Genomic DNA, 18,563 nt, shown 5'->3' with positions numbered 1-18,563 from the left:
CGGTAGAAGTAGAAATTAATAGAAATTTATATTTGCGCTACATAGATGTAGCGCAAATATAAATTTCTGCAAGTATAACCGCTCTATTAATTAAGAACAATATTATGAGACATATTCTCATATAGAGAAGAGGTGATCGACAATATCGGTAATAATTAATAGCACTGAAAAAGTTTTAATTAAAATCATCGATAAATAATCACTCATCTGAATAACGCCCACAGCAAAGTAGCGCCTCAGGTGTTAGTTCTCTAGTCTTGTTTTCTGTACTCTGAAGAAGTCTACGTATCTGCAGCGTGCGATATAGCTGGCATTTCAGTGTGATATGCTACTGAAGAATCACGGCACTTCCGTTAAACTGCAAGAAAAGTGATTATAGTTAATTTATGTGGGACAGTCTTACCTTGAAACTTATACTGAGGTCTAGGTAGAGCTAGTCCGTAAGGTCACGGATTAAGAATATCAAAGGAATTCCGTGCGCGAGAGAAAATAGCGCTCAGTATTGAACTGTATTATATTCCGAATAACCGATAATAGGATTTGTGGACTATACGAAAAAACGTTAAATTGAATATTAGAACGGAACTGGAGACTTAGCTTTGTGAAAGTAAAAGCATACGAAGTTTGAATGACTGTATCGAAGTATCTTCCAAGTTCTTTGCTGTCTCTAACAGAATTACAATGTCATCGGCAGATCTCATAGTTTTTCTTTCTTCTCCGTGGATTTTAATTCCTACACCAAATTTTTCTGTTGTTTTCTTTATTGCTTGCTCAATATACAGGTTGAATAACGTAGGGGATAGGCTACAACCCTGTCTCACTCCCTTCTCAGCCACTGATTCCCTTTCGTCCCCATCGACTCTTGTTAAGTGCCATTTGGTTTGTGTATGAATTGTAAATAGCAATCCGCTCCCTGTATTTTACCCATCTCACCTTTAGAGTTTGAAAGAGAGTATTCCAGCCAAGATTGACTAAAGCTTTTTCTAAGTCTACAAATGCTATAAACGTAAGTTTATCTTTACTTAACCTATCTTCTATGAGAAGTCGTAGGGTGCCTTACCCGCTGAAAATGCTATGTGGCCATTCCACGTCAAATCGCTCCGTACACATATTCCTAGATACTTTGTGGAAGTAACTGCTGCCAGTACGTTATGTTTGTTTATGTTGAGGGTTAATTGCCACTCCGTGCACTGAGCATCGATCCCCTGGAGATCTTCCTGCTTTTCTCTACAAAAATTCCTCTCTCTCTGTCCTTTGCCAACCACGTCATCGCAGAGTCGCACTTGCAACCCCAGTTATTTCATGGATGTATTCCAATCTCTGTCTTTCTCTCTACAGCGTCCTATAGTACCATGGAACTTATTCCCTTCCACATATTTCTTTCCTCTCCGATTCTGCGCAAAATCCCCTCATTTATTATCTTATCAGTCCAGCTAATTTTCAACATTCGTCTGTAGCACAACATGTCAAATCCTTCGAATCTCTTCCGCTCCGGTTTTCCCATAGTCCATGTTTCACTACCATACAATGCTGTGCTCCAGAGGTACATTCTCAGAAGTTTCTTCCTCAAATTAAGGCCTATGTTTGATACTAGTAGACTTCTCTTGGCCAGGAATGCCCTTTTTGCCATTGCTAGACTGCTTTTGATGTCCTCATTGCTCCGTCCGACATTGAGTATTTTGCTGACTTGGTAGCAGAACTCCTTAACTTCATCTACTTCGTGACTATCAATTCTGATGTTAAGTATCGCGATGTTCTAATTTCTGCTACTTCTCGTAACTTCCGTATTTCTTCGATTTACTGTCAATCCATATTCTGTACTCATTAGATTGCATGAAGATCGTATCTGTTCTGTGGTGTACGTGTGGGTGCTATTCTGTCATTCTGCGCAACGGATTAATCTGAGATCTACGCTTTACCCTGTAGCTCCTGCAAGATGCAATTTCCACCCCTCCACTACTACAGACAAACGCTCCTAACGTTCTAAGAAATGCCTGAAAAACTTTCAGCAATAAATATCTTCTGGAGTCGTTCGCTGTAAAAAAATGACACAAAAATTCACAAAATTTCTTACGTAACTAGTGGGATACTTGGGTACTGGAGTAGTGTTAGTTCGTATAAGAAAAACATTAAACTAACGAAAATTATTATTTTTTGCAGAAATTCTGAGAAATCACAATGGCACGTTTAGCTATGAACTGAACAAGTTATTTCCGGGTTCTTTTCGCAATGTGAAGTTGCTCTTAAGGATAGGATTCGCTAATGAAATTTCTATAGAAAGTTTAAGATTGTTATTCACTTGGCAGAATGGCTGAGACCCGCGCCTACTCAACTTGAATAATTATCCTTTAGAATGTTGCTATGTACGGTCGAGGCTGTTGCGTGCGAAATGCAGTGAAGTGTACTGTTGTGGAGGAAATATGGGGCTCGCAATAGCTGTAGCGCACAATACCGTAAGCTGCGATGACTGCTGTCTGCGCCGGTCGCTGCTGACAAATAAGATAACTCTGATTCTATCTGGATTGACCTTCGCTAATCAAACTCTCGCTATGCCTTGATGAAGTCAAGGACTCATAATTGCCCTTAGTCTATTTATTGGCGTGGTACACCGGTCAGATAACCAGTCCACTGCGAAGCCACTCAAAAATTCGCTCACAGGCGTTTAACTATAACTCTGTCCATTCACAATGCACAGTAAGTCTGGTGGCCAACACAGTGAACAAGGCTTAATCGCAAGAACTCAATATGGAGTCGCACTCCGATTCGCTCTCGACAGAGGTGCTTTCCCAGTGAAGTACTGAGGAGAGACTTGTTCCTCGCTCTTTGAGTACACGTACGAGCGCACACGCTCTCGTTACGTGTTCTCGCCCCAAGAGCAACAACGGAACGGCCCCTCTCCACGCCAGACGTGAAGGAGTATATCTTTTGGTCTTTTCCATTACTCTTTCAGCTCAAGGCGACAGGAAAATCGTCTGCCAATCAGCATTGGTCATCTAAAACGGGAGAATGACGTTTCGTTTAAGGCGACCAATCCGGAAATTTGTAGCATTGGCGTTTGACGTTTGCTGTCTCTCTGCGGAAACCTCTGAAACTGTGTGCTATTTTTGTGAAGAATGCGTAGGCTGGGCGCTCCTACACAATCTAGCGGAATTTGCTTTTAAGCCGAACACGGGGTCGTTCTCACTTGTACTCGGGCAAACGCTGTCTGCTCTACTGGTGTTCGCCGGCCGACATAGATAGGTTGACTCGTCCTCTGAAGGGACCAGCCTCCTGGCATGTGATTTGCCTCTCCCGAACTAAAAGCTTTTGTGACCATCGTGTCTTGAATGTGGGTGTGTATGCCAGCCTCGAGTATTTCGACCTTGGTGCGCACTTGCGATTTACTTGTTATTTGCATATCGTTTGCATGAATTCATACAACACTGACTTTATCTTAACGAGTTTGGGTTCGAATGAAGCGTCTTGATGTGCGGAATATGATTGTGAGGTCGGAATATGTAAGCAATGAAGGTCAGGAGATACGACGTCTGTTCTTTCGGGCATGCACTCACATATCCCAAACTCTTACGGGAATCGGTAGACTGACTGCCGCCAATAATGAGTTTAATGAGCAGGGGCACTGCAAATGTAGTGTGTGGAAAGTAAATTGGAAATGTGGGTCTCACGGGGAGTGTGCCAGAGATAAGACCCGGCAGTTTCAGTGTCATCTGTGTTCTCAATGGTTCAGACCGATAGAGAGTCTGCCATGTAAGCAGGAGATCCCGGGCTCCAGTTCCGGTCGGGGCACACATTTCAACTGTCTCTGTCGATATCAACGTCTGCAAGCAGCTAAAGGTCTGATTTCATTGTAATTTCGTTAGATTGTATATTCCGTTCAGCAGATCATGCAATTCTTCTTCACTTTCACTCAGGATAGCAATGTCATCAGCGAATCGTATAGTTGATATCTTTTCACCTTGAATCTTAATTCCACTCTGAACCTTTCTTTTATTCCTATCATTGCTTCTTCGATGTACAGATTGAACAGTAGGGGCGAAAGACTGCATACCTGTCTTCCACCGTTTTTAATCCGAGCACTTCGTTCTTGGTTGTCCGCTCTTATTATTCCCACTTGGCTCTTCTACATATTTTATGTTACCGTCTCTCTCTATAACTTACTACTATTATTTTCAGATTTTAGACCACCTTGCACCATTTTACGATCCAAACGCTTCTTCCAGGTCAACAAATCCTATGAACGTGTCTTTATTTTTCTTTAGCCTAGCTTCCATTATCAACCGCAGCGTCAGAATTGTCTCTCTCGTGACTTTACTTTTCCTAAAGCCAAAATAATCGTAATATAGCATATCGTCGATTTTCTTTCCCATTCTTCTGTATAATATTCTTGTCAGGAACTTGGATGCATGGGCTGTTACACTGATTGTGCGGTAATTGTCGTACTTGCCAGCTCTTGCAGTCTTCGGAATTGTGTGGATGATATTTTTCCGAAAGACAGATGTACGTCATACATTTTACACACAAACGGGAATAGTTGTTCTGTTTCCACTTTTCCCAATGGTTTTAGAAATTCTGATGGCATGTTACCTATACCTTCTGCTTTATTTGATCCTAAGTCCTCCAAAGCTCTTTTAAATTCTGATTCTAATACTGGCTCTTCTATCTCTTCTAAATCGACTCCTGTTTCTTCTTCTATCACTTCAGACAAATCTTCCCCCTCATAGGGGCTTCCAATGTATTCTTTCCACCTTTCCGTTCTTTCCTCTGCGTGTAACAGTGGAATTCCCGATGCACTCTTAATGTTACCCCCTTCGCTTTTAATGTCACCGGAGGTTGTTTTGAGTTTTCTATATGCTGACCTTCAGACAGTCATTTATTTTGCGATTGCTTCACATTTTTCATGCAGTCATTTCGTCTTAGTTCCCTTTACTGGAAAGTAAACGCCTGAAATTATTTTCACGTCTGGAGCCTTCTCTCCGTTGAGAAATTCAATAGCATTAACGACAATATGTAGGGCTTCATCTTGTGGTTTTTATGTGATCATCAAATAAATTGCCACTCTATTAAACGATTTATCTTCTAAACAGAGTGCGTAATATTAAGTGCAGGTATAAAATAAATTTTTTTGGGCGTAGCGATTTCATGTGTTCTCTCCCCCCCCCCCCCCCCCTCCCCCAGCACAGCAGTGCTGTTATTGACAGCATGCACATCGAGAGAACAAAGGCATAGTGTAAAAATTAGTTTAGGTAAACAACACGACTAATGAATGGTAAGCGAGTTGAGGACTTTAAAATGAACTTGCGGAACGCAGTGTCATGTTTACAACACACCGCCGATTAATGTACTCTGTAACATAACTTACAGCCAAGACAAGCGTTCCAAAACTATGTTAATAATTTACTAATAACATGTTCTATAACATAGCCTAAAGTCAAGAGAAAGATTTTTTATAATTTTCTAATAACTTGTTTTTCTTTGGTGTACGCTCATTAAATGCCATTACTGCTAAACATAGCAGAACTTGACGACATAATGCAGTTCGAAATGTTGGTTGAGATTGTCATCTCTCAGTTCGTGTAGGCATGAGTGATTAAAGGTGTGCTTCCGACAAGCACACCATTAACTGGCTGTGATTACACGACAAAAAGCTCGTACGAGGCGGGATGGAAGATAGGTTGCACGAGATAATCCTGCAGAAATTACCTGCAACGTAGCACTCGTTTGTATGCCCTTAAAATTCTACTTTATCGACCGCAGGTACTTGAAACCGCAGCCGTTTGAACGTTCCGAGGGAAAACCTCACACTAGCCAAACTACAACACGAACGCCAGCTAGTGTTACTTCAGGGCGAAACAGAGTACTTTCTAATTCTGCACCCAGCTGAGCTCATTACGGCGGAAATTCAAACAGTAAGTTTCACATTATTACGGCAGGTGAAGTTTTAAAATAACTGATGGAAAAGAGAAGAGAATTCAACACGCCACGTTTTACCCTCTTCCTAGACTGCGAGGAAGCCTACGATAAGGAAGAGCACAAATAATGATAAACAATAAAATAATAGAAAAGGTAGATTCGTTTAAATGTCTCTCGGCAGAGATATCAATATACAAAACTAATTTATATATTTCGTACTCAGTAGAATGTTTTTCGTCGTGGTCAAAGGTAATAGTTTCCTGTTGCTATTGATAAATGCAAAAGTAGTTTATGAGTAACAGAAACATGTTTTATATAAGATTGACAAAATATTGGTGTAACGTCTGATACAGTTTCGTCTTGCACTTTTTTACTTTTTTTTTTTTTTTTTTTTTTAAAGTAACTGTTATACGATACAAACCAACAGTTCTCGAATAAAATCCGGATTAAACATCGATAATTTCAGTTTTGCTAAAAATACTGTTTATTTTTATGTAACAGGCAGGAGCAAATATATATGACAAAAACGTTGCGTAGGTTACCTAGCCATTTTTATATCCTCATTCAGTTTCCGGGTTTTAGTGGAATCTAGTTGGACAGTTATCGCATACGTAATGAAAGCGGTCGTTATGAGGTAACGCCCGATAGGTACGCAATACACCTAACGTACACATAAAGCGTGTACGATCTTAACTGGCAAGAGCTACTAAAAGAAGTACCGTAGTCTACGCTTTCTTATGATAGCCTACAGCAGTTTTACATCTCTGTCACCAGGTCTCTGTAAACAACTGTTGGAAAGTTATACTAATTCTTCCGTTCCTCTCATCATTGGAAAATCGCTCCCCCGCCCCCCCCCCCCCCCCTAGACATTCTTTCAGCTACTAAAATGTAGACTTTCACGGCCGGAAATGTCATGTCCATTATAATTATCCGGGCTGTTATGCTGTGGTCGGTTGATGAATTCTGTTTCAATTCCCAACTTTTCGTCCCCGTCTGCGGAGGTCATCTTCAAGGGAGTCTGTAGCTCGATGGAAGGTCCAACACACCCACTGGATCGCTACTGACTGCCGCTAAATTCCGTGTCTGCGCGCTCCCGCGCCGAGACGTGACGTCACGTGCTTTGAAAACGTCAGTGCAATTGGCCGCCGTCCGCTGATGTCGATCGCCGTTGCCATCACTCAGTGGTGGACGGGTGGTACACATCTTCTTCAACACCGGCATTCATATACCGTCTAACTTCACGCGCTCCTCCTTTCGATTGAAATTATTAGGGTGTTTGGCCGACAGCGGCCAATTGCACTGACGTTTTCAAAACATGGGAGCGCGCGGACACGGAATTTAGCGGCAGTCAGTAGCGAGCCAGTGGATGTGTTGGACTTTCCATCGAGCTACGCACCCCCTTGAAGATGTCCTCCGCAGACGGGGACGAAACGTTGGGAACTGACACAGAATTCATCAACCGACCACGGCATAACAGCCCGGATAATTATAATGGACATTCTTTCAGATAGCCGAAAAGGTGACGCAAGATCTGAACTTCCTGGTTAGCATCAGCCACGACTGTGTAGCCTTGTTGAAACCGTTGACACCATTTCGCAACGGATAGACGTGACATTGGATTCGGTCCATGTATAGCCACAGTTTTTCGGTCAATCTGTGTACAATTTAGACTTTTTGCCCACAAGAATAGCACTGCTCCGTGCGCTTCAACTTGCGAGTATGTTCCCAGTTGCCGCACCATTTCATTCGCAGCTGTCATCGGCACCACAGCAGAGCTGCGTCTACAGGAAACCTGGAACATGTACTCCTCTGGCATTGCTCCACTGCTGTTGCGCATTAGTCGTGGCGTGGGACGACATATGCAGCTTACTTTCTGAAGTTTCTACGTATATCAGAAGTTCCTGATATATTCAGAAGAACAAAATTTACTATTTCACAACTATTGCATTGAAATTGACAAAGTTGTCAGAAACGTTGCTGTCCTTTACGGAGGTGGTTTGATAAGTCATTTAAAAAAGCAAGAAAAAATGGTTCGTAAAAAAGCTCACCTTATTTGTCTTCTTTGAGGGATATACAACTGGTCCAGTGATGTACCAAGTTTTTTATCCCATGGGACACCTAGGTTCTGTCAATATCTGCAAAATACTTGTTAATTGAAACTATGACTTTCTCATACAATGAAAATTTCTTCCCAACAATCCAAAGTTTCAAGTTATGGAGCGGGAAGAAGTCACTTTGGGCGAAGTCTGGTGATGGTTCAAATGGCTCTAAGCACTATCGGACATCTGGGGTCATCAGTCCCCTAGACTTAGAACTACTTAAACCTAACTAACCTAAGGACATCACACACATCCATGCCCGAGGCAGGATTCAAACCTGCGACCGTAGCAGCAGCGCGGTTCCGGATTGAAGCGCCTAGAACAGCTCGGCCACAGCGGACTGCTGAAGTCTGGTGAAAAGGGTGGATTATTATTTTTATTATTATTATCGTATACATCAATTACAGTAACACACATTTAGCAAAACAAAGAAATATATATAAAAATGAACATGTGAAATTATATATAGCACACAAGTTTTAAAACGGCTCAGACTACACTCAGATGTTGATGGACTCGATCCAGTGGAGTGCCTCGTGGAATGCTTGATGGAGTTTCTCAATGCCACAAGGGAAGCGTCTGTTTGGACAGCCATTCACAATGTGACTCATTGTTTGGGTGTCACTACAGTCACACACTGTCACTTGTGCATGTTGTATGTGTACCTACCCTCTTCGGTCCGATATCTGTTTAACTCCATCCACATCTCCCTTGGCTGCTGGAAGCCTGGAAATGGAACTGTTGGATTGTCTACAAATTGGTGGTTTCGGGTTCTTGTAGCTTGCCACCCACGTTTCCACTCTGCGTCCTGGTCGAATGCTGTGGATAGCATTTGGACTCCCATTTCATATGATAGCTGGTCTTCTAGATTTGAGGCGTTTCTCCCATTTCATATGCTGCTCTTCTAGATTTGAGGCGTTTCCTGGGCAGTGATAACAAGTCGTCATGAAGAGGGATCGAGTTGTTTTCAGAAACTTGCTGACAGAGGTTGTAAAGAGCAGCCTTTCGACGGAGGGCTGGTGGACAGATGTTTGAAAGCACTGGTAGCTAGCAAGTAGGTGTAGACCGGACTGAACCACTAATTACTCTGACAACTGAGTTCAGTTGGACGTCTACTTTCGCTACGTGGGTGCTTCGGAGCCAAACTGGTGCATAGTATTCTGCTGCAGAGTGTACCAATGCAAGTGATGCTCCTCGGAGAACTGATGTGATTGCTCTCCATGTACTGCCTGCCAGCTTTCTCACAAGGTTCACTCGTGTTTGTATCTTCTTGACCAAGTTGGAAAGGTGTTTTTTGTATGTTAATGTTCTGTCCAGAGTGACTCTCAGGTATTTTGGGCTTTCGTTGTATCTGATTGTGCCAAGAGGGCCGAACCGTGGACTGATCTTTGCTGATGAAAGGCGATTAGAGAGGTGGAACAGGCTTACCTTGATTTTAGACATATCTGGTCTCTAAATACTCATAAAGTTTAGTAAGGCTGTTCGCTAGGTGTTCTTCACATTCAGGAAGGTCTTCACTCTGATATGGAATTGCCAGGTCATCTGCAAATCAAAATTTTCGACAAGTCAAATTCGGCAGGTAAGTTGTGTAGATATTGAATAACACTGGAGCAAGAACAGAGCCCTGAGGCAATCCGTTATTGAGTACATGCCATCTGCTTTTCTCTATTGCTGTCAAAAAGCTAGGGAAAGAGGGGACAGGTGCAGAACGCTTCCACCCAATATCTCTACTTAGCTGTGCTTACAAGCTATTGCAAGGAATGTTTCTAAACCGAATCCAAGATCAAATTAATGCTATGATACCACCTGAACAAGTTGGATTCAGACCTTATAGATGCTGCTGTGAACAAGTGCTCTCCTTGACTACTCACATAGAATCTGGATACCAAAAGAGGGCGGATGAGGAACCAATTAAAATCCCAGTTAATGTACTTTCGTCATTGTTATTGCTGATACGGGGAATGGTGCGTTATCCTAGTGAAAGAGTACCTTTTGCGTGCCAAAATTAGTTTCTTTTCAGTCAACGCAAGTTTCAAACGATCCAGCAATGAAGCGTCATAAGGTTCAGTTATGGTTCTGCCTTTCTCTTAGTAATCTATGAGGACTATACCTGGAGAATCTCAAAAGGAGTTGCCTTCATCTCACCAGCTGACTAAATTACCTTTGCCTCCTTCGCTGAACTTCCACCAGCTTTTGTCCATTGTTTTGGCTGCCGTTTTGACTCCGATGAGTAATGATTGATCCAAGTTCCCAGTTGGCTCAAGAAGTATAGTGGATTGCGGTTAAACATTGCCAGACATTATGTCGAAAATGTTCAAACGCGTGTCAGTTCCTGAGGGACCAAACTGCTGAGGTCATCGGTCCCTCGACTTACACACTACGTAAGCTAACATATGTTAAGAACAACACACACACCCATGCCCGAGGGAGGACTCGAACCCACGGCGGGAGAGGCCGCTCAGTCCGTGACACGGCGCCTCGAACCGCGCGGCCACTCCGCTGCCGGGTCGGCTTCCTGTCGACTGTGATCAACCGTGGTACCCATCTCGCTCACAGCTTCTTCATAGCCAAATTTTCTGCACAGCGTATTATGGACGTACTCATTCAGTCTCAGTAGTCTCACGATTTTATTATTCGGCGGTCCATGGATTTTCAATGGTTTCCTTTGTGGTGACCTCAGTTAGAAGGTGGGAGCGCGCTTCTTCTTAGGTGCTTGTCCGACCGTGTTAAATTCATTAATCCAAAAGGTCTTCAGTGATGATGCAGAGTACGTGTGAAATTCATCGAATTCTGTACAGTGTGTCAGTCCAACCCTTCAAATGAAAGTGTGTAATAACAGCACGAAACTTGGTTTTCTCCATTTTCAATCGCGGTCGTCACATTGACCAGTTCAAGTGGCTGTCAACAATGAACTGTGCTCTACATCGTTGAAATTATTTACACGATCCTTGGAATAATCAAGCTTACCAACTATGAGGGCGCAACAAAAATGTTCCATTCTTTGATATAAATTTACCAGAGTTATCAAACTACATTCGTACTTCACTTATACATTCGTTGTGTAAAATAAAGCCATGAGATGTTGTCGATTTTGATAAATTAGGTACTGTAGTATATTGGCAATAATGAGTGAAGGGACTGACAACATGCCGAATGCAGTTCTCTAGAACTGGCCTGCAAGCAGCAGTCGACCTAACGGAACGGGCAGGAGACCTAAAACCTTGTGATTACGTTTACTAGCCAAACCTTTAAGTTCGTGTAATTAGGAAAAATCAAATGTCGCTAACAATGCCGATACCTATTGAACAAAGGTGACATAGTCTGCTCAATCGTGCCTTTGCTGTTGATGAAAATGCCGATTGTACTAAGCCAATGGGACAGTGTATCTAGGAACACTTGACTTCTTCTGATCGGTGTTTCGAGCTACCGACCGATTTCACATCACATGAGGGAATGCGCACCAGAAATTGCCATAAATAATTTCCTACGGCTTCTGTTATTGTTCTACCGGTTCCCGTGAGATTGCCGAAGTTAAGCGCTGTTGGGCGTGGCCGGCAATGGGATAGGTGACCGTCCGGGCCGCCATGCCCTGTTGCATTTTTCGGGGCGCACTCAGCGTCGTGATGCCAACCGAGGAGCCACTCGACCGAATAGTAGCAGCTCCGGTCACAGAAAACCATCGTAACAACCGGCAGAGCGGTGTGCCGACCACATGCCCCTCCTATATGCATCCTCAGCTGAGGGTGATACGGCGGTCGGATTGTCCGGACGGGCCACTTGTAGCCTGAAGAAGGAGTACTTTACTTCTCTATTTGTTCTGATACGTGAGACTGTGTTTTGTATTGCGTTTATAAATATTAGGAGTCGTTCATGTTTGAGTGTTGTGTGATGTACAAAATAGATTTGGAATATATTCTTAACAACTCAGTTACAGAGTTTTATGGTGATTAAAATTATGTATATTTTTAAAACGAGCGCACACCAGCGGAAAATGCGCCTACTGGAGTTCCTGTTCGAAAGACTCTGACTGAAAAGTGGGATACCGCCTAACTCGTGCTATCTTCCTCGCCATCTTTGAAAACATTCCCAAAAATTTTGGCTTGTCAACATTTTGGCGCTCCTTTGAGTCTGCGATTCACCCGTCACTCCCGCAAGCTCCAACAACTGTAGCTCGCTCACATGCACTGGTCCATCGCTTCAAGTCGCTCATATCTATCCACTTCCGCATCTCTATCCTCACTCACTCATTCAGCCCAGGTCTGTACACTGTGTAAGCTGTTAAGAAACCAAAGAAAAGTTTGGAGTACGAATTAAAAACCTAGGAGAAGAAATAAAAACTTTGAATTTTTCCGATAACATTGTATTTCTCTCAGAGACAAGGACTTGGAAGAGCAGTTGAACAGGAAGGACAGTGGTTTGACAAGAGGATAGTAGATGAGCATCAACAAAAGCAAATGAAGAATGACGGAATTTAGACGAATCAAATCGAATGAGGCTGAAGAAGTTTGATTAGGAAACGAGCCACTTAAAATTCAGTTTTTACCGATTGAGTCACAGAACGCTGAAAAAGACAATAACTAAAAATGATACAACGTTTTTCTTCTTTTTAGTTTCCTGGGAAGCAGAAACAGTACCTCGCAGCAGTTTATTTCTGTGCTCCGAGCTGATAGTCCATGCTGCTGCAAACGTCGTCGAACTGTTCGTGCAGATGTTGTCTTGAAGACGTCCCCATCTGTTGATTTAGGGATCGAGACGTAGCTGCACGATCCGTTACAGCCATGCGGATAAGATGCCTTTTATCTCGACTGCTGGTGAAGCCGTTGGGATCCAGTACGGCGTTCCGTATTACTCTCCTGAACCCACCGATTCCATATTCTTCTATCAGTCATTGGATCTTGACCAACGCGAGCAGCAATGTCGCGATACGATAAACCGCGATAGGCTGCAATCCGACCTTTGTCAAAGTCGGAAACGTGATGGTAAGCATTTCTCCTTCTTACACGAACCATCACAACAACGTTTCGCCATTCAACGCCTGTCCACTGCCGTTTTTGTATGAGAAGCTTTCCTCGTGTCAGCACGTTGTAGGTGTCGCCACCGGCGCCAACCTTGTGTGAATGCTCTGAAAAACTAATCATTTGCATATCACAGCATCTTCTTGCTGTCAGTTAAATTTCGCGTCTGTAGCACGTCATCTTCGTGGTGTAGCAATATTAATGGCCAGTAGTGTACTTCACACGGCTGCTGATCCTCAAATAGTATGTAAAGACATCATTTAACGTAGCAAATAGACCACCACATCTGTATCTGACGGGAAAGCCACAGAGACATGATAATAAAAAGTCGAAAGTTATAAAGCTGCTTCTCAGCACAGAAGACACCAGCTCCACAATTGCCGGCCGCGGTGGTCTAGCGGTTCAGGCGCTCAGTATGGAACCGCGGGACTGCTACGGTCGTAGGTTCGAATTCTGCCTCGGGCATGGATGTGTGTGATGTCCTTAGATTAGTTAGGTTTAAGTAGTTCTAAGTTCTAGGGGACTGATGACCACAGATGTTAAGTCCCATAGTGCTCAGAGCCATTTGAACCAATTAGTTCCACAATTGCTGCTACGTCAGAGCCGCAGACGCCATGAATAGTCAACACATTTGGTTTTGAAGCTGAAGTAACTACTTTTACGTAGGTATTTCTATATTCGAAGGTCGAGTGAAGTAGACGAACCAGGATATCATTAGATTCTATACAAGATTATTATGTATCAAGGAAAGTGTCAATCACGGTAAGAACGCGCAACAGAAATATACTCTTCTCGTGCATGAAATATGAGTTTATATTCTCTTGCTTTCACTAGAGTAAGCTGCAGTTATACACATATTCGAAAGTATTTTTTCGAGATTAAGTTGAAATTCATGTCACTGAAACAGTGAGATTCGACTGTTTTTACATCAATTTGGCTATTTAGCTTTATTAATGCTTGGAGCACAACAGCAGAAAATTATTTCGTTAATTAAGGAGAAAAATGATTAAAAACGAACATCTTAGGGGTGGTTTTTCGTCACTAGGGTCGCTAGTATCGCTCGAGCTGTTAGACGATGACAACTTTCAAAATAGATAGTGTTTCTGCTGTATGTGGTAATGATTCTCAACGTCCGTGTCACGAGAATTTTAATGTTTTCTAATCGTTCGCTGTTAAAATACCTTGAGTATATAAAAAAAATATTTTAGTGGAGTGATTTTGTACAGCCGTCAGATATATAAATCAATCAATGGAAAATAAGGTATTGCAAGGGTGTGTGACGTTTACGCTCAGTACACCGGTCATCAACGGTACGGATGGTCTGTCCACGGTATGGCATGCCACAGCTGTGTGATGTGGCCGCGAGGGATTATCCGAGCGGTTTCAGGCGCTGCAGTCATGGACTGTGTGGCTGGTCCCGGCGGAGGTTCGAGTCCTCCCTTGGGCATGGGTGTGTGTGTTTGTCCTTAGGATAATTCAGGTTAAGTAGTGTGTGAGCTTATGGCCTGATGACCTTAGCAGTTAGGTCCCATACGATTTCACACATATTTGATTTGATTTGTGTGATGTGTGATAGACACTCACCTTAGGCAAACCAAATTCATCATTTACATCTCCAAAACTGTAATTTTAGATAGTTTGCCGAAAAACATATTTTACAGTGTTATTCCGCAAAAGGACGTTGTCTTAGGTTCAACTGTTATTTTCATCACTCACCCAATTGGCGGTTGGTTAATAGAGCAACTTGTGTGTGATCTGTCTTTCTTTATCATCATTCCGGTGAAAGACGAGTTAGAGTTGGGCTAACTCAGCTGACAAACGTTCAGGGTCTGACAAAAATGGTTCAAATGGCTCTGAGCACTATGGGGCTTAACATCTAAGGCCATCAGTCCCCTAGAACTTTTTTTTTTTGGTCATCAGTCTACTGACTGGTTTGATGCGGCCCGCCACGAATTCCTTTCCTGTGCTAACCTCTTCATCTCAGAGTAGCACTTGCAACCTACGTCCTCAATTATTTGCTTGACGTATTCCAATCTCTGTCTTCCTCTACAGTTTTTGCCATCTACAGCTCCCTCTAGTACCATGGAAGTCATTCCCTAATGACCTATCATCCTGTCCCTCCTTATCAGAGTTTTCCACATATTCCTTCCCTATCCGATTCTGCGTAGCACCTCCTCATTCCTTACCTTATCAGTCCACCTAATTTTCAACATTCGTCTATAGCACCACATCTCAAATGCTGCGATTCTCTTCTGTTCCGGTTTTCCCACACTCCACGTTTCACTACCATACAATGCTCTACTCCAGACGTACATCCTCAGAAATTTCTTCCTCAAATTAAGGCCGGTATTTGATATTAGTAGACTTCTCTTGGCCAGAAATGCCTTTTTTTGCCATAGCGAGTCTGCTTCTGATGTCCTTGCTCCGTCCGTCATTGGTAATTTTACTGCCTAAGTAGCAGAATTCCTTAACTTCACTCACTTCATGACCATCAATCCTGATGTTAAGTTTCTCGCTGTTCTCATTTCTACTACTTCTCATTACCTTCGTCTTTCTCCGATTTACTCTCAAACCATACTGTATACTCATTAGACTGTTCATTCCGTTCAGCAGATCATTTAATTCTTCTTTACTTTCACTCAGGATAGCAATGTCATCAGCGAATCGTATCATTGATATCCTTTCACCTTGTGTTTTAATTCCACTCCTGAACCTTACTTTTATTTCCATCATTGCTTCCTCGATGTACAGATTGAAGAGTAGGGGCGAAAGGCTACAGCCTTGTCTTACTCCCTTCTTAATACGAACACTTCGTTCTTGATCGTCCACTCTTATTATTCCCTCTTGGTTGTTGTACATATTGTATATGACCTGTCTCTCCCTATAGCTTATCCCTACGTTTTTCAGAATCTCGAACAGCTTGCACCATTTTATATTGTCGAACGCTTTTTCCAGGTCGACAAATCCTATGAACGTGTCTTGATTTTTCTTTAGCCTTGCTTCCATTATTAGCCGTAACGTCAAAATTGCCTCTCTCGTGCCTTTACTTCTCCTAAAGCCAAACTGATCGTCACCTAGCGCATTCTCAATTTACTTTTCCATTCTTCTGTATATTATTCTTGTAAGCAGCTTCGATGCATCAGCTGTTAAGCTGATTGTGCGATAATTCTCGCACTTGTCAGCTCTTGCCGTCTTCGGAATTGTGTGGATGATGCTTTTCCGAAAGTCAGATGGTATGTCGCCAGACTCATATATTCTACACACCAACGTGAATAGTCGTTTTGTTGCCACTTCCCCTAGTGATTTTAGAAATTCTGATGGAATGTTATCTATCCCTTCTGCCTTAATTGACCGTAAGTCCTCCAAAGCTCTTTTAAATTCCGATTCTAATACTGGATCCCCTATCTCTTCTAAATCGACTCCTGTTTCTTCATCTATCACATCAGACAAATCTTCACCCTCATAGAGGCTTTCAATGTATTCTTTCCACCTATCTGCTCTCTCCTCTGACTTTAACAGTGGAATTCCCGTTGCACTCTTAATGTTACCACCGTTGCTTTTAATGTCACCAAAGGTTGTTTTGACTTTCCTGTATGCTGAGTCTGTCCTTCCGACAATCATATCTTTTTCGATGTCTTCACATTTTTCCTGCAGCCATTTCGTCTTAGCTTCCCTGCACTTCCTATTTATTTCATTCCTTAGCGACTTGTATTTCTGTGTTCCTGATTTTTCCGGAACATGTTTGTACTTCCTCCTTTGATCAATCAACTGAAGTATTTCTTCTGTTACCCATGGTTTCTTCGCAGCTACCTTCTTTGTACCTATGTTTTTCTTCCCAACTTCTGTGATGGCTCTTTTTAGAGATGTCCATTCCTCTTCAACTGTACTGCCTACTGCGCTATTCCTTATTGCTGTATCTATAGCGTTAGAGAACTTCAAACGTATCTCGTCATTCCTTAGAACTTCCGTATCCCACTACTTTGCGTATTGGTTCTTCCTGACCAATGTCTTGAACTTCAGCCTACTCTTCATCACTGCTATACTGTGATCTGAGTCTATATCTGCTCCTGGGTACCCCTTACAATCCAATATCTCATTTCGGAATCTCTGCCTGACCATGATGTAATCTAATTGAAAACTTCCCGTATCTCCCGGCCTTTTCCAAGTATACCTCCTCCTCTTGTGATTCTTGAACAGGGTATTCGCTAATACTAGCTGAAACTTGTTACAGAACTCAATTAGTCTTTCTCCTCTTTCATTCCTTGTCCCAAGCCCATATTCTCCTGTAACCTTTTCTTCTACTCTTTCCCCTACAACTGCATACCAGTCGCCCATGACTATTATATTTTCGTCCCCCTTTACATACTGCATTACCCTTTCAATATCCTCATACACTTTCTCTATCTGTTCCTCTTCAGCTTGCGACGTCGGCATGTATACCTGAAATATCGTTGTCGGTGTTGGTCTGCTGTCGATTCTGATTAGAACAACCCAGTCACTGAAGTGTTCACAGTAACACACTCTCTGCCCTACCTTCCTATTCATAACGAATCCTACACCTGTTATACCATTTTCTGCTGCTGTTGATATTACCCGATACTCATCTGACCAGAAATTCTTGTCTTCCTTCCACTTCACTTCACTGACCCCTACTATATCTAGATTGAGCCTTTCCATTTCCCTTTTCAGATTTTCTAGTTTCCCTACCACGTTCAAGCTTCTGACATTCCACGCCCCGACTCGTAGAACATTATCCTTTCGTTGATTATTCAATCTTTTTCTCATGGTTACCTCCCCCTTGGCAGTCGCTTCCCGGAGATCCGAATGGGGGACTATTCCGGAATCTTTTGCCAATGGAGAGATCATCATGACACTTCTTCAACTACAGGCCACATGTCCTGTGGATACACGTTAGGTGTCTTTAGTGCAATGGTTTCCATTGCCTTCTGCATCCTCATGTCGTTGATCATTGCTGATTCTTCCGCCTTTAGGGGCAATTTCCCACCCCTAGGACAAGAGAGTGCCCTGAACCTCTATCCGTTCCTCCGCCCTCTTTGACAAGGCCATTGGCAGAATGAGGCTGACTTCTTATGCCGGAAGTCTTCGGCCGCCAATGCTGATTATTTATCAAAATTTAGGCAGTGGCGGGGATCTAACCCGGGACCGAAGACGTTTTGATTATGAATCAAAGACGTTACCCCTAGACCAGTTTTTTTTTCAATTATTTTTTTTGGGAAGGGAAAATAAACATTTGCTCCGATTTGTAATGAGAATAGAATGAACATAGTATATATCAGTTCTAGGCTGCCGTTGCACAATATAAGAAAGGAAAGGAAATGTCTTCTTGAGGTGCACGAAAGACTATCACTTCATTGTCGAAGGAAAGTTGCTCCGCTGCTCTGCGAGAGAAGGAAAACGTTGAGAGGAAAATGGGAAAGAAAAAAAATGCCTTCTGCATTGGTGAGCATCTGAATAGTATCTTAAAATTCCGACAAGAACTAAAGTCCCAGGAAGCAAATAGGATTCATACATACAGGCA

General features: G+C 42.6%; 1 protein-coding gene across 4 annotated transcripts in view; it reads right to left on the bottom strand.

Moving 5' to 3' along the window:
- Positions 1-6,281: 6,281 nt before the first annotated feature.
- The window catches only part of LOC126292294 (uncharacterized), a 225,027-nt gene continuing 212,745 nt past the window's right edge, over positions 6,282-18,563 (bottom strand). For all 4 annotated transcript variants that reach the window (XR_007552085.1, XR_007552084.1, XR_007552083.1 and 1 more), the window contains exon 6: positions 6,282-6,313. The gene's annotated coding sequence lies outside the window, so the exon portion shown is untranslated. The remainder of the gene's footprint in view (positions 6,314-18,563) is intronic.

This window comes from Schistocerca gregaria, chromosome 9, assembly GCF_023897955.1.
Source record: "Schistocerca gregaria isolate iqSchGreg1 chromosome 9, iqSchGreg1.2, whole genome shotgun sequence".
NCBI classification, from domain to species: Eukaryota; Metazoa; Arthropoda; class Insecta; order Orthoptera; family Acrididae; genus Schistocerca; species Schistocerca gregaria.
The sequence above is the reverse complement of the archived record's forward strand: the minus strand, read 5'-3'. Positions and strand labels throughout refer to the sequence as shown.